Genomic DNA, 16,882 nt, shown 5'->3' with positions numbered 1-16,882 from the left:
AGTCCGGGTGGTGAGAAGGACGAGACGGGGCTCCTTCCAGCGAGGCTCCAGCGGACTTGAACGATCAAAGTTCCTTATAAAAACCAGGTCACCTGGAACGACCTCATGCGGTTTTACTTCGGTGTTGTCTGGAAATGCAGCGGCAACCTGTGAACGACAAGATTGTAGTGCAGACATCAAGGAGGCAAGGTAATCTGTCAGCATATTACTGTCAACATCAGTTATGGTACGGGGTCTAGGTGTACCCCACATGTTGGGGGGACGACCAAACACTATCTCATAGGGCGATAGACCTGAACGGGAGTGAGCGACCATTCTCATATAAAAAAGGGCGACTGGCAGTGCTACTATCCAATCTACGCCTTTCTCTGCACATACTTTTGCGATGCGGATTTTCAGAGTCTGGTTATGTCTCTCTACGAGACCGGCTGCTTCAGGATGGCGTACACAATGGAACTTCCACTGGTACCCTAACAGAAGGGAAACTTGTTTCATGAGCTCGGACGAGAATGGCTGGCCGTTATCTGAATACACGACCCTAGGTAATCCATAGCGAGGAAAATACTCACGAACCAACTGCCTGGCAGTGGTCGCAGCTGTGTAATCTGGAACTGGATATGCTTCTGTCCATCTGGACAAAGCGCATACAACTACGAGGACATACTTGAAACCTCGACATCGCTCCATCTGAATATAATCCATCTGGAGGACTTCAAAAGGGTGGTCAGGAGGATGGAATCCACCTTGTTCCACCGGGACACTTTTACCTGGATTGAAGTGACAACAGATCATACAGGTACGTACTTTCTGCTTGGCTGCTGCTCGTAAATGCTTGTTGAACCAGAGGTTCTGGATACTGTCTAACATGGCTTTTTCTCCTAAGTGTGCTGGACTATGTGCGGTGTTAATAATGACTTGAACCATAGAGTCGGGGAGAAACCATGTGGCTTTTCCCTTCGTCAACCATCCTTGATCTGTCTGGACCCCTCCTTGTTCAGACCATTTCTTGATTTCGTCGGTGGTAGCATGTGACTGTATATCTATGACATCTTGTGTAGGGTCCTTAACTGTCATACAAGTAGTCTGATCTGGAACGTCTGTCTGTATCGTGTTAACTGGAATGTCTGGAGTCTGAGCTGTGAGCTTGGCTGTTCGATCTGCTAGATCGTTACCCTGGGAAATGATATCAGTGGCTTTCGTATGTGCTTTGCACTTCATGATTGCGATAGCTGTCGGTAAATGTATTGCATCTAACAGAGCTTGAATGAGGGGGCCATGTTGAATCTTGGTTCCATGAGAAGTCATAAAACCTCTTTCTTGCCAGAGCACTCCAAAGTCGTGTACGACTCCGAATGCATAACGTGAATCTGTGTATATGTTTACTTTCAAATTCCTGGCACGTATGCAGGCTTGGGTCAGAGCGACTAGCTCTGCTGCTTGAGCAGACAGGGTGTCTATACGATGTGTTTCTATAACTTCGGTGTCAGTAGTCACTGCATACGCGGCTACTAGTTCTCCTGTACTTGTTCTCATACATGAACCATCCACATAAAGTGTCAGGTCGGGATCAGGTAATGCAATGTCTGTCAAGTCTTGTCTTGGCTTTGTCATGGTGTTAACAACTTCCACACAGTCATGTGTGGCAGGATTTGAAGTAACTGACGGTAACAGTGTAGCTGGATTTAAAATGTTGCAGCGTCTGATTTCTATGTGTGGCTGGAACAGTGTCAGTTCATAACCTGTTAAACGTGCAATTGTCAAGTGCTGAGTCTGTGTTCGGTTTAAAAGAACTTCCACGGAGTGTGGAACTTGTACTGTCCGGGAGTGTCCTAACACTATGGAATCACTTTGTCTGATAGCTAGAGCTGTGGCTGCAACTGACTTGAGGCACGCAGGCAGAGCCTGGGCCACTGGATCTAATGTGCTAGAAAAAAAAGCACAGGGCTTGTATTGTCCTGCTTGATCTTGCGTGAGAACAGATAATGCAGTACCATCGCGTTCTGTAACAAAAAGTGTAAAAGGCTTACTGTAGTTCGGTGTTGCTAGAACAGGTGCATTACATAAAGCTTTCTTTAACTCATTAAAAACAAGTGTATGTTCCTGGGTCCAAGGGAGGACAGTCGATACGGCTGCCTCCTGTGTCGTTAACTGTATCAGTGGCTTGGCTAGATATGCGTACTGGGGAATCCATTGTCTGCAGTAAGAAGTGAGGCCGATAAAAGCTCGTACCTCCTTCTGTGTCTTGGGCTGTGGAAGACGTGCTATTAACTGGATACGGTCAGGTGTCAACTGCCTACCCCTCTTGGACAGTAAGTGTCCTAAGTAGACCACTTGCTGGACACAGAATTGCAATTTGGAAGGGGACACCTTGTGCCCCATCTCGGCCAGAAAATACAGGACTGTAAGTGACGCACGTTCGCAGTCACGTTCAGAACGGGCTGTGATCAATAGATCGACATACTGGAGCAGAGCAGTGTCAGTTGGCATGTGAATATTGTCTAGTTGTCTCTTAAGTGCTTGACTGTAAATGCTAGGACTCTCTGTGAAACCTTGAGGAGCTCGTGTAAATTTATAGCTTCTTCCATTTAAACAGAATCCGAAAAGGAACTGGCTGTCTGGATGAATTGGGACACTGAAAAATGCGTTCTTGAGATCAATAACAGTAAAGAACGTAGCTTCAGAATCAATGGCTGTCAATAGGGAAGAAATATCTGGGGGTACTGGGGTATAATACATTTATTAAGTTCTCGAAGGTCAATCACTAATCGATAAACTGGAGGTGCATTTGGATCAGTACGTTTCAGGACTGGAATGATAGGAGAATTACATACATTGGAGTCAGTTTCTACAACCACTCCTTGAGCAATAAGCTCGTCAATAATTTTGGATAAGGCTGCTACAGCCTCAGGTGGCAATCTGTACTGTCGGATTCGTGGTAATACAACACCTTTCTTCGGAGTGACACGATGGGGTGTGATATGCATACAACCTACATCAGTTGGACCTTGCGCCCATAAATGCTGTGGTACATTCAATAATCTTGGATCAAAATCACGTAATACATAATGACCTTTAAAATCTCTTAAAAACAGTCGTACTCCTTCTGGGGAGCAACAAATAATTGCTCCTAATTCTTTCAGGGTCTTTATACCTAGTAAGTTTTCTGGACAAGATTTCGTAAGTAACAAGTCAGTAGTTCGGGACAATGGACCAACTTCTAGGGAAACTGGTTTCGATATTTCATTAACAATAGGCTTTCCTGAAAATCCAAGGGAAACATTTCTAGAGCCTGAGAGCGGAGCCCCTGGAACCTCGTCATGACTGATGGTAGTCCTACTTGCCCCTGTATCAATCAGAAACTTTCTGTCTTTCCCTAATACTTGACTGTGTACATAGGGACCCTCTTGATCTACAGGAATCTCGATGAGAGGCAAGCCAACCTCTCTCTCTAGGCTGTTTCATGAATACTGCTGATATTCTGGATACTCTGACTGTGCGTACTGGTACATCTGCTGTGTAACGTGTTGCGTGGCAGCTATAGGCTGTGGTACTGTAACTGTCTGTTGTGCGTTCTGCGGTAGCTGGGAAACCTGTGAAACTTGTTCTTGTCTAGGCGGACGTGGTCTTTCTTTAGTCTTACCAGTAGCTATGTTGTGTTTCAGAACTGCACATTCATTTATATAATGACCTGGCTGTTTACAGTAATTGCATGTCCCTTTAACGGGAGCTGCAGGATGACTGGCTTGATTCGTACCCCTCTTTTGATTGTCTTGCGGAACAGACTGTGCAACCAGTACTTTCATTTTCGTGTCTTTCATACGTCTCCTTTCGTGTTCCTGCTCTTCCCTGATTCTGTTCTGGTGATACTGGAGCATCTGAAGCATTTGTGACGGAGTATTAGCTTGCCAGGTACTCTCGACTTTCAGTACTCGATTTTTAACTTGTGGTAGAGAATTCTCAACTAGCTTGGTAACAAAAAGATGTGGATACGATTCACTACTTGTTTTCAGACCACTATTAATAATGAAACATTTCTCAAATCTAGAATAAAAATCACTGGTGTCTTCATCTTGTTTCTGTTTACAGGCTGAGATAGCATCCCAATCTTCCTTTTTAGTGGCTAATAATCTTGGCAAGACTTGTATTAACAATTCGGGCAAAGCTTTAGCTTTATCCCAAAGACCGGTACCTGGTACTCGTGTATTATCTTCAGTCTCTAATGCTGTCCAATCTATCTTTTTCTCTCCCACCTCCCATTCTTTTTCATTGAGTTTTTCATATATGCCCGCAGGCAACAGGACTTTTAACATTTTAATGATATCAGGATACGTGTATTCTCCCATACGGAGCATGTCCTTTAATTCACGGTGAAACCCTGCTGGATCTTTATCATGACAGGGAATTAACTTTTTAATTTCTAAGAGTTCCATCTTTGTGATAGGGGTGTAAACAAATACTCGTTCTAGACCACCCCCCTCTTTCTTGACTGGATGTACTTCTCGTAACGGATTCTGTCTGTCTATGTAGAATGATTTACTTTCTGGGGGTGAGACGTGAACAAAATGTGGATTCAGAAACGTTCGGTATTTGTGGCGCTGTTCTAGAATGACACTAATTAAATCAGTACCTAGACCTTTCCATCTGTACTGGAGTAACTCGTTTAATACATCATGTAAAGGACCTGGATCAGAATGTTGTTCCTCATACAGCGTAATGAGGTGCTGAATCATATATGTGCCCACCAGACGTTGCTCGGCTGGGGGCAGTTTCAGAAAAATTTGAGCCACTATTTCATCTGGAAAAGTGGTAGAATCAGTAGTCCATCGGACTGCTGATCGGGCTAGTTCTTGTTCATGCATTGTACTAAGCTCACTATACCCTATTCGTGATTTCAGAATGTGATCGGTAGCTTGGAATACTTGCTCAAGAGAACACTGTTCTGGTACTGGAGGAGGAAAAGATTTCTTGTAATCTAGACGTGAATGTCGGTCGGAAAGTCTAGTTCTACCTACATACGCTATTCTGGAAGGATTCTCGCTGTCTACCTCTTCACTAGAAGAGTCATTCTCTTTCTCGGTTGCTCGTTTTTCTTCCTCTTTCTGGTGTATACGTATTATTTCCTTACGAATTTTCTTGTACATGCTCTCTATACAACCTTGTGTCTTGTGTTTTCCATCGGCTATATTGTCACTCCACCTAGTCAGGACTTTCAGTTCTTCTTGATCTTTTTCTGGACAATCTTGCTCTCTTATTAAACAGTTAATCAGGAACTTTAAAATCATGAGCTGAGTCTCGACTTTTCTTTGAACCATGGCTTCGTGAATACTTCCTGGATTCTCTCCTGTACGGATGAAACGATATATTTTGTCTAGATGTTCTCCCATGTCGGGCAGGGTGACCAAATAGCTGGCAACCCGTCTTAAACGTAATGAATATATGACCATGTGATCCTCGCCTGGAACTGGATCATAACGACAGTCAGTAAGACCTCGCATGATATCTACATATGTAGACACTTTTGGCGTATGCTGTAACGCTAGTTCATGTAGCGTCAGACGTCTTGGTTGAGGCGGGGTACAAGGAGAACCTCCCCCCGCAGCTCCTAAACTAGAATCGTCGGTGAATACTCTACGGGCTGGTAGAGTGACTGGCATAACGGGTGCATGTACTGTGGGCTGGGCCGGGGGTGCTGGAACATGAACTTGGCCCCCGGGAACAGTAGTTGGCGGAACAGGAATTACATTATTAACGGGAGCAGGCGGAGGGGTAGGCAGAACAGGATTTGCATAGGCTGGTACTGTGTCGTCCAAATAGGACGAAAAAAAAATATCAGCTGCGGTCGGTTTATGACGTAGCTTTGTCGGGACCATTGGTGGCGGTAAATTACAGGAGGCTTCCGGGGTTGCCTTCGGCAAGCTCTCGGCAAGAAGAGGATACATACCTTTAATAAGGGCATTTCTCTGTCTGTCTGACTGTTCTGTTCTAACTCGTTCACCTTCTTCTAGTAATTCCCTTTCTTGGGTTTTTTCTGAAGATTCCCTACTTAGTTCTGCTTTTCTGAATTCTTTTTCGGATCTCCTATGCGATTCTTTACGCCATAACTCGATGGCATCTTTCTGGGACTGTCTGGCTTTCTTTTTCCATAATGCTTCTTCTACTCGCATGATGCACTCAGCATCCCATGTACCTGATACGGGCCATCTATATTTCTCTTCTAGTTCCTTAGTATAGTCCGCCCATAAGTCTAGATATATTATGGCATCTAAGCCATACTTGTGATACATAAAATGTCCTGGACTGTCCCTAGGAGGGACAGGAACTGCTTCTTCGAGTAACCCTTTTCGGGTCTTTAACTGACGTAATTTCGAGAACAGAGGCATTTTCGGTAATACACTTGGAACACAATACACAATAATCACAGTAATAAAATAGCATACAAATCTCTCATACCACGACATAAAATACATAAATAACAGTTCGAACAGAATAATACCTGATACACTGAAAACAGAACACATGAATTTCTCGAGAACTAAACTTACTACAATTACTAGATGCACTGCTAAAACAGTACAGAACATACCGGTCCCATAAAGAGACACGTCAGGACCCGTATCCACCTAGGTGAATACTTCGTAATGGATCTGTGTACCCAAACCCAACGGACCAGGAACAAACTAATGATCCTGTCTAGATACTTCCCCTGCGACGGTACTCACCGGGAAGCAGAAACTGGAAGGCCTCGGACTGGACTGGAACGACGTCGGACTACGAACTTCGGTTACAGGTGGGCCTCCGGATACTTCGGACCTTGCTCTCTCGGCTTGGGCTCTGGTCGGGACGAACCGCATTCCACACCGCTTCGTCTGGATGTCGGACCGCAGTCTCCGTCTCCTCCGTGGGCCTGAGGGAGACTTGAAGCAGAAATATCTGCACGTGCACGGTATTGTTCCGTCACGGCTGCAGAGGGTCAGGGGACCAGCGTTGCATCGCCAGCGCGTGAGGAAGGGGCTTGTCCCTATTCGGGCGCCATTATGTGGTATATAAATAAATAATACCGGGACTATTTTTGAATTACATTAACAATAACAGATAGCTCAATAAATAAGAGGCAGGATCCGATGTGTCCGAGTTGAACAGATTTTATTCAGGCAAAAGGGAAGGGACTGGAACGGGACAGCCTGAAATAAAATAGGAAGGAAGGCAGCTGCCGCGCTTTCATCGACAGTGCAGCATATATATAGTGATACATTTCAAATACATTACATACAGTAGGCGTAACTTATGACAAGCGTAAGATAAGAAGACATGGGCGTGAAAAGAAGGCGTGCACAGGGCGTGCACTTAGACATGTGATGAGAACGTCACAGAAGTGTCATGAAATGGGTGGGTACATGAAGGGGGCTACTCGAGCAGCTGGGACCTTTAACCTAGTGGTGCGCGCAAACGGGCCATGACGTGTATCTGGGGAGAACTGGGGGCTCTGACTTCTGCACTAGAAGAGGAGACTAAAGTCTGCGGTGTCAGGACGACATGTACCTATAGCATATCTGATATCTCGTGTTTGGAGAACATGTTGATAGAATCTAAATGTCATCAGGGCAGAGGCTACTTGACACTAAGACTGGTGCATGCATATATTCTACATGTATTGCGTGTGCTATGAATCTTCTATGGATATTAATACAGTAATTCACTTACATGGAGACAGAAAGACTAGACTATAGCTGGAGATGTTTATACGGTTCGTTAGCTTAGGAATGTGAAGACGAGGAGCTGGACTGATAACTGGAGGCATAACATAATCTTGGCAGACAGGCAGGCAGAGCCGGGCCGGGCACCGCGCTGCGCGAAAGGAAGTAAGTGAAGGGTCAGGGATGCAGGTGGGGGCTGTATCGCTCCTCGGAGTGGGTTCAGGAGACTGGAGCTTGAATCTGGTGTCCGGGCCCTTTTGAGGCCTAGAAACGGGGACAATGCGGTGAATTAACGTGCACACTGTAAAACGTGGCAACATAGGCCTAATACTCGTTGCTTTCACGAGAACTGGAAACTGGCATACTAGAGTTGGACACAACTATAATTGCGTCTTTAATCGATCATAGGGGGATATATGCATATCGATCATGCACATATAACATAGGATGGGGGACACGTAGGCACACATAACATGGCAAAATTCAATTTTCTATTTGGACGGGTCCTTTCCAGATATGCAGCTCTCAGTTTCCAGGAGATGAGACAATTGTGTACCTCCAGGAAATTGAAACAGGGTTCTAACCCTACCACTCCTTTTCTGTTAGGTCTCTTAGAGACATATGATGCAAGAAAGGCTTCTAACACAGAAGGGAGCATGCCCAAACTCAGACTGATAATAGTGTTGTGAAGCCTGAAACTATGGATCACTCCACTCAAACAGAGAGCATTGAGGAAGAAGAGAAATCTCCCTCCCACCAGACATTAGGAAATGATCAGCCTCCTCAGGGAACTGATCTTACCCCTTGTGAAGAAACTGCCCCAGAGGTAGTCAGGCCTAGCCTGGCAGAACCCCTGATATCAGTGGACCCTTCCAAGGTGCGACCCAGTCTGGAGCAGGTAACCTGCCCCTCTCTACCCTGCCCCAGTCAGCCCAGGGCTGTAGAGGTCAGGGAGGCCAGTGGTGGACCTCAAAGGGCCCCCTGTCCAAAAGAACTCCCCAATCAGCAGATTAAGGGCACTGAAGCTAGTAGTCCTAGCCAAGTGAAAATAAAACAAACTCCTGAGGGATCCCCCTTAAAATTAGTTAGGGATCTCCCACAGATGGACACTGTTGGGCACAGCCAAACCTGGGACCTAAGGGCCCCAAACCTGACCTGTCCCTCCAGTAAGCCAAACAGAGGGACCCAGCCTCCAGCTTTAGGTAGCCAGAGGTTGACCCTGAGAGCATACAGCAACTCAGTCCTGGAAAGAAAGGCATATATGGTGGATAGTGATTGGAGGAAGTTGAGCCCAACATTAGTGGAGCCTCACTTCAGTACTCCATTCCAGCACCAGCCTTTTACTTTGCCAAAACACACCACAGGTAGAGATTCCCTATGGTGGAGACCCTCAGATACCCTTAGGGTGAGGGATTGCTTAGTGGACCATGAGATAAGGGGTAACCATGCCAGTGCATGCACCTCCTCATATGGCCACTCAGGCAATATAGGCTTACCTGGTCAAGGATAGCCTGATCTCCTTTCGTTTTGGGGGGGGGGGGGGTTATGTAGGAAGGTGGATATCTGACTATGGTTACCCCCAACTTTTTGCCTGATGTTTTGTTGGTTTTTGACTTAGTTGGCCTGGGATCCTGCTATTCAGGACCCCAGGCTTCCTGCTCTCTCTGTTAAAATGGATTCCATGTACCCTAGGTACATATCTAATTAGATACTGAGTCACCTTATCAGTCCCTGTACAGTATACCTTAGGTATCCAGGGCATAGGTGTACCCAGGGCCTACCAGGGGCTGAAGCATGTATTATGCCACCCCTGGCTGGCCATCTAAATCTGACACAACTGGCTGCATGACAGCTGGGGCAAGGTGGTGTAAACACCCTTTGCTGTAGATATAGTATACCTATATCTAACCCTAAAATGGACACATATATTCCTATCAGTCACTCCTATGGAAGGCCCTATCAATCCTGAAGGCAGAGTGCTTGGAATTATGTGAGATGGTGCTCTGGCATGAGCTGAGCCCGTTTGCAGCTTGCGGAACCAAGTCCTAATAGCTGTTCCATGATAACGCTATACCATATACTCTTAAGTGCATTATCAACCTCGCGGTTAAATGCCAACTCTGGTATAACATTATCAAAACATGTCGAGTAAGGTGTCATACGATTTGGAATACTACCCCCTCGCCAATTCTGGCGACGGGGGTAGCATTCCACCCTTCTAAAGGGACACGACATGTATGTAACTGAGAACCCCGGTTAAAGTTAACTCAAGCCTTGGCATCACAAAATGGATGCTGCCACCACAGACACAAGTCTGACCTCCTGCTGCTGGGAGTCCTTCCAGCGAGGACGGCTTGGACAAAGGGTTTCCTGCCTTGGGAGGTGCTAGCACCACCCCAGACAGGACTTTGTGTATTGGGTAGGGTAGGCTTGAAAGGAATGAGACATGCCCGGGGCACACAAGGTGTCCTGTGCATACACTGGTTCAAACCAGTTGCTGGGGCATCCCAGCCCCAGCTCTGGCGGGAAACCGGACAAAGGATAGGGGGTGTAACCACCCCCCTTCCTGGTCCCACCCAGGGGAGGGACCTAGTCAGTAGTGCAGCCCCCGTTAGCAGGATAAAGGTAGGAGCTGGCCCCATTCCAAATCAGATTATCCTGAACTATTCAACAAGAAGAAACTCTGGCCTTCGACGTTCTGCTCCACAGAAGACTGAAGAATCTCCCTTGTGGACAAGGAGTGTCCACCCTGCAACTGCAGGCACCATCAAGCGTCCAGCGGCTTCACTTTGTCGTCTTCCCTCGAGGATCCAGACTTCAGAGCCCGACGAGACCCGGATTCCCAGACCTCTCCGACCTCTACCTACATCTGCAGCAAAGCTGAGACCCCTGGGTGCGACGAGACACGTGGGACCGGCCATCTTGAACGAACCTGCACTTCGCTTCCAGCACGACTCCCGAGGTAAACTCGACCAAGTGCTTTGGGGACTGAGAAGCCCCAGCCCCGAGCAGCCCCTGCACCGAAGATCAGCCTTCCAGCATCCACGAGATCTGCGTGGGGCCCTTCTGCTTGGTTCCTGCTCGACGCGTTGTCTGGTCACTTGCCGGCTGGCTATTGGCCTCCTAGACGACGAACCTTTGAATTTTCACTGCTGGTCTGGTTGCTCCAGACTGGCCCTTGCTCCCTTCCAAAAGAGGGGCACCTCGGACTCTCCTAGTCCACACCAGACGCTTTCTTCACTCACCGCGTGGGTTGCCTTTGCCAAGGCCTGTTGAGTCCCAGCCCGGATTCAACACCGCCGACAGCGAGAGCCTGCGTGGGACAGCTCGTGCCTCCATCCTGGTCGTCGAAGACACCTCCTGGTCCACGTGGCTGCAGAGTCAAGCGTCCACTCTTCACCTGATCGCGACGTCGACATCTGGTTCCTTCCTGGTTCCACTCCAGTCACTGGCTAGTGACTGTGAACATTGTCCCCTCTACTTTCAGGTCTCCTTCTTCAACAATCCACCCTTGGATTGCACCGGACATCTTCCTCCTGGTCGCCTGCAGCATCTTTTCTTTCAGGCTCCATTGACTTCAACGCGAGAACCCGACGCACTTTGAACCCTATGCACCCTCGGCCCGTGGGTGAGGTAACAAGAGCATTTCGGTGCTCAAGGGTAGTTTAACTGTCCTAGTGTCCAGTTCCACAGTCGTTTTAGTTCTACCTAGTCAGGATTGTCCGTACTCACCTTTAACTTGAACTGTACTGTCCATAGACGTTGTTACGCATCTCGCGTGTGAGTTCACACTCTGCACACGCGTTCCGTGGTCCTCCTATTCCTTACCTGAAGTTAGTATAGCGTGGTCCCATCGATCCTACAGCCTCTGGACAGCTCCATTTCCTTTATCGACTCTCACATTCCACTTACTTAGTATATGGTTTGTCGTGCCCCTAGGGCACAATTGTAATTTTGTGCGACTTGTAGTATTTTTCGTAAGAGATTGTCATGTGCTTAGCCCTCTGACCTCATAAAGAGTTCAGAGGTGTTGTTATTAATAAATATACTGTTTATTTTCATAACAACCTGTGTGGTGTCCTTTCACTTGGTATTCAAGGGGTTATATTGTGGTAAAACAGCTTGCTTCACATGCCAAAAGAGTTTAGCCTAAGACTGCTTTGTCCATGCTACCATTAGGATAGCTGGTCTATAAGGTTGACTTACAACCAATCACCATAAGGGTTGTTTGGACTGATACAAGGTGGTCACTAGAACTAGTGAACATCATATATCAGGTCAACTTCTCACACTGGGTGTCTTATCTCTCCATGGCGCTGTGTGAGGAGACTGGATGTGAGATGTAGTTTTTGATGAGGAACAACAGAGAGCTCCAACAGGGTAGTGAACCAAGGTTGACGTGCCCATGTGGGAGTGACTAGGATCAGGGTGAGGGATATTTGTCTGAGCTTCCGAACCACTAGTGGAATGAGTGGGAGAGGCGGAAAAGTATAAGCAAATATCCCTTACCATTTCATCCACAGAGTATTGCCTTTGGACAATAGGAGTGGATACCTGGAGGCGAAGTTTGGGCATTTTGCGTTTTGGTGTGTGACAAACAGATCTAACTGTGGAAACCCCCACATTTGAAAGAATGAGGTTGAAGTTCCCATTCGGGAATCTGTCATCTCTGCCTGCTGAGGCTGAGAAGGTCTGCGATATGATTGTTTACTCCTGGTAGGTGCTCTGCTAGGAGCTACATTTTGTGATGTATAGCCCACTTACAAATTACTTCTGCAAGACGTGACAGCTGGAGAGAGTGGGTCTCTGCCTGTTTCTGAATGTAATACATGGCTGTTATGTTGTCGGTGCGGATCAGGACAGTTTTGCCTTCAAGGTGAGTCTGGAAGGCTTTGAGCGCTAGAAATACTGCTAGCAGCTCTAGATGATTTATATGAAGTTGCTGTTGCTTTTCACTCCACAAACCTTGAACTGTGTGAGTTTGCAGATGAGCTCCCCAACCAGTAAGCAATGTGTCTGCTGTTAACTCTGTCTGTGGAACTGGGTTTGATGAAGGACCACCCTTTGGATACGTTTTGTGGATTCCACCCCTGCAGAGAGCGATGGGTGCGGCCGTCTTCCAACACTAGATCTGAAAATTGACCCTGATCCCACTGACGTGCTAAGCATTCTTGAAGGGGACGCATTTGAATTCTTGCATGGGGAACTATCATAATGCAAGATGCCATCATTCCCAGTAGCTGCATATATACTCGAGCTGGTAGTGACGGGTTCGGCTGAAACTGTGAGATTAGAGCCTGAATATTGCAGATTCTGGCTGCATTTGGACAGGCTAGAGCTTTGAGTATTGAGAGTGGCTCCCAAATATGTTTGTGTGTTGGAGGGTTGGAGATGGGACTTCAACACATTTACTGTGAACTCCAGATCGTGCAATAATTGTAGTATTATTCGAGTGTGCTGGAGACACTTTGGGTAAGAGCTGGCTATGATGAGCCAGCCATCTGGGAAGACATCAGTATGCTGCCTTCGCAGGTGAGCAGTGATTACTGCCAGGCATTTGGTGAATACTCTGGGAGCAGTGGTGACTCCGAATGGAAGCACTTTGAATTAGTAGTGTTGTCCCGCAACCACAAACCTGAGATATTTGCGATGAGCGGGATGTATTGGAATATGGAGGAATGACAGTAGACAGAAAGTTGCCTTGCTGTAGGAGTGGGAGCACTTGTTGAAGAGTGACCATATGGAAGTGATCGGAGTGAATATACTGATTTGGCTCCCTGAGGTCTAATATAGGTCTGAGAGAGCCGTCCTTTTTTGGTATGAGAAAGTATAGGGAGTACACACCCGATCCTCGATATTGTAACTGTATGGGCTCTATACCCCCCTTTTTCAGAAGAGAGTTAACCTCTTGTTTGAGGAGGTGTAGATGCTCTGGTGACATTTTGTGTGAACATGGAGGATTGTTTGGGGGATTGTTGGTAAGCTCCAGGCAATAACCAGAGTGGATAAGTCCTAGAACCCATCTGTCTGAAGTTATTGTATGCCAGACGGGAAGGAATTCAGAGAGATGTCCCCCAACAGGAGTGGAATGATCGGGGGAAGAGGAGGCAAGTCCCGGTTTGTTTGTTTGTTGAGGGGGAGGTGCGAGGAACCTTTACCTCTTCTCGTGTCATTAATGCCTCTAAATCTGCCTCGAAAGTAACCTCTTGAATAGAATGACTTACGTAAAAGTCACTTACCTTCGGTAACGATGTATCTGGTAGAAACGATTCTAGCCGCAGATTCCTTCACGTAGAATTATCCCCAGGTGTGAGACTGGACCCGGAAAACTCTTTTGCCACAGCATCCCTGCGCGCCGGGGGGTCGGCACCACATGACTCTGCCCTGACATCCTCCGCGTCCGTGATGTCAGCGAGGATACACAAGTCCCACCCTGGCGTGCCTACGTCAGTTTTCTTCGGAGAATTTTCCGCGCCACATCGCGAAGCCATCACCAGCAAAAACTGTGAGAATACCAGACCAGTGTGCGAAAAAGCCCCACTAAACAGAAGGGAAAGAAACAATGGTGAGGAACAGAACCATCCAGAATGGAGCCCGACACTGAGGCATCAAGATCTGGAATGAAAGAACAGGGCACCGCTACTGGAATGTAATCCTGCAAATAAATACACAGCTTCCCCGGGGCAGAAGCATGTGAACATACACATCAGACCAAGAAGGCTGCAGCCACTGCCCGGAACATAAAGGGACACCAAGGTCAGAACGTAGAGCAATGACCAGTCAACCTCATACAACACCAGTAGGGAGAAAGGCTCCGGAACACCTGAGTCGAGGCCAACCAAGGCGCCTGGACCCTAAAGACTGCCAAAGGCATAATTGTCATCAATAAAAGAAGAAGCTAGAGTGAACCCCACACTGGAGACCAGAGTGCAGAGCGCAGAAGTGTCTATAAAGTCCAGAATGGAACAACAACAAAGCGAGCATCCCCAAAGGATTGGCTAGAAAGACGCTCACAAAAGCCAACCACCCAGAGGCAGGCGAGTGCAGAAGACCCAGAGGGCCCTCGCAGAACGGGGAGGAAGGGCGGGCCGTTTAGGAATCTGCAGCTAGAATTGTCTCTACCAGATACATCGTTACCGAAGGTAAGTAACTCTTACATCTGGTAGAGACTACTTGCCGCAGATTTCTTCATGTAGAATAGATACCCTAGCCATACCCAAGGGGAAGGAGGGTCTGCGAGTGGACCTCCCCAGCCCAGGCGAATCCAGACCTCGAATGGGAAAAAATCACCAGGACAGGGAAATAATCCAGTCCTCCCCAACAGGGGATGAGCCACAGGGACAGGGGAAAAAAACCCAGTCCCCCCTCCCAAGCAGACTAAACCCGCAGCGCCACACAGAACACAATTCCACGGGGAGTGTGTCACCACGACAACCGGCGGCCCCGCCGCCACCAAGCAGGAGAAGGAAGGGCCATACGAAAAGAGACCATTAGCCAATGTACCATGGACCTCCACCGGGAGTCCCAGGTATAGGCAAGACGAGAGGGACTAGTAGCCATAGTACCAGGGACCTCCATCAGAAGCCCAAGGCACAGGCAATACAAAAAGAGACCAACAGCCGATGTACCAGGGACCTCCAGCGGAAGCCCCCGGTACAGGCAAAACGAAAAGAGAGGAGGTCAGCAGCCAATGTACTAGGGACCTCCACCGGAAGCCTCAGGCACAGGCATCACGAAAGGAGACCATTAGCCAATGTACCAGGGACCTCCACCGGAAGCCCCAGGTACAGACAACACAAAAGGAGGCCAAGGAAGAAGAGCAACCCAGGGACTCCAAGGAGAAGAGCCAAAATGAAGGCAAGAGCCCTCCACCGGGAACACACCCGGTGAAGAGGGCGGCCAAACTCATCACAACTGGATGTCAACAGGCCATACCAAACAGCGCCTCAGTAATAAGGCGGGTGAAAGAGAAAAACAGTCTCATAAGGTCCCGAAAAGCCAGAAGCATGGGCGCCAGGCCTCATTCCAAGGCCCTTGGCCATGGACCAGAAGAACCGGCGGCCGCTGCCGTGTGCTAACCATCAACCAGCAGGGAAACAAAAGGAGAACAAATAGGACGAACAAAGTCATCAACACAGGAACTAACCCATCGGCAACATCCAAAGCCACGCGAAGAGTAAACACGGTCAACTCTTTACCATTCAACACATCGGCCCGCAGATCAGCACGGGCACCCTCATGAGAGACACAAGAAAGAAGGGATTCCACTGAACACCACAGGCTAGAAGTAGCCCTGGTCAACACACACAAAAAGTTAAGCGCTCTCAAGGCAGCACTGGAAGAAGCAAAGACATTGAGGCTGAGGCTGAGGGAACAACACCACAGGCAAACACAAAAAGGTAGTATGCAGTAGAGCGCCTTGAGTAGAAGGGTGGAAAGAAAGACAGACCGGGTCATGCGGAGCAGGCCAATGGCGGTGCAGTAGCGCTGGAGGCATTGCATCGCACGTGGCAGGGCACCTCCAAGCCCCCATAAGAGAATCATGGAGTGAAGCCTCAAAAGGAAGGAACAACTCCCGTCTACCAGACCCACGGTGGCTAATCTCCAAGAGGAGGTCCGTAGGAAATGGAGTGACAGGTTCACCCATCCTTAGAATACCAGCAGGGGTGGAAAGAGCCCGAACAAAGGCAACACTGGCCTCAGTAAGGCGCCACGGAGGTGAAAGCAATTCCTCCATGGGTGACGATCGCAGACGGCATAGCGGAGGATCCACCGAGGAATGAGGGACCCGAAGAGCCTCAGAAGGAGAAATTACCAGTGAAGAAGCCAGCCGCGATCCTGGGAAAGTTTCGAGGATAGTGGCCGCGGGGATGACGAAGAGCCCCCCCTAGGAGAGGCCGGCGAAAAGGCAACTACACGGCACCCTGTCTCTGGGGAGGAACACATCGACAGATGACAGACCTTCGGAGACGAAGGGACTTCAGGGGACGAATCCAGGCCCTGACACCAGCACAGCTCCGTGGAGGTCGTCAGCGGCACCTGATCGGCATCAGGCGGCGCCGGAGTGGCCACTTGCGGCGCCAGCTCAGCCCCAGACGGGGCAGCCGCCGGCGCAGAGGATCGAGGGGAACTCGGGAAAGCACCCCAAGAGCCCGCCTCTACCCGTGACCCCACTGGAGCCAGGGAGG

This window comes from Lissotriton helveticus, chromosome 3_1 (assembly GCF_964261635.1).
Source record: "Lissotriton helveticus chromosome 3_1, aLisHel1.1, whole genome shotgun sequence".
Taxonomy (NCBI): Eukaryota; Metazoa; Chordata; class Amphibia; order Caudata; family Salamandridae; genus Lissotriton; species Lissotriton helveticus.
Note: the sequence above shows the minus strand (reverse complement) of the source record.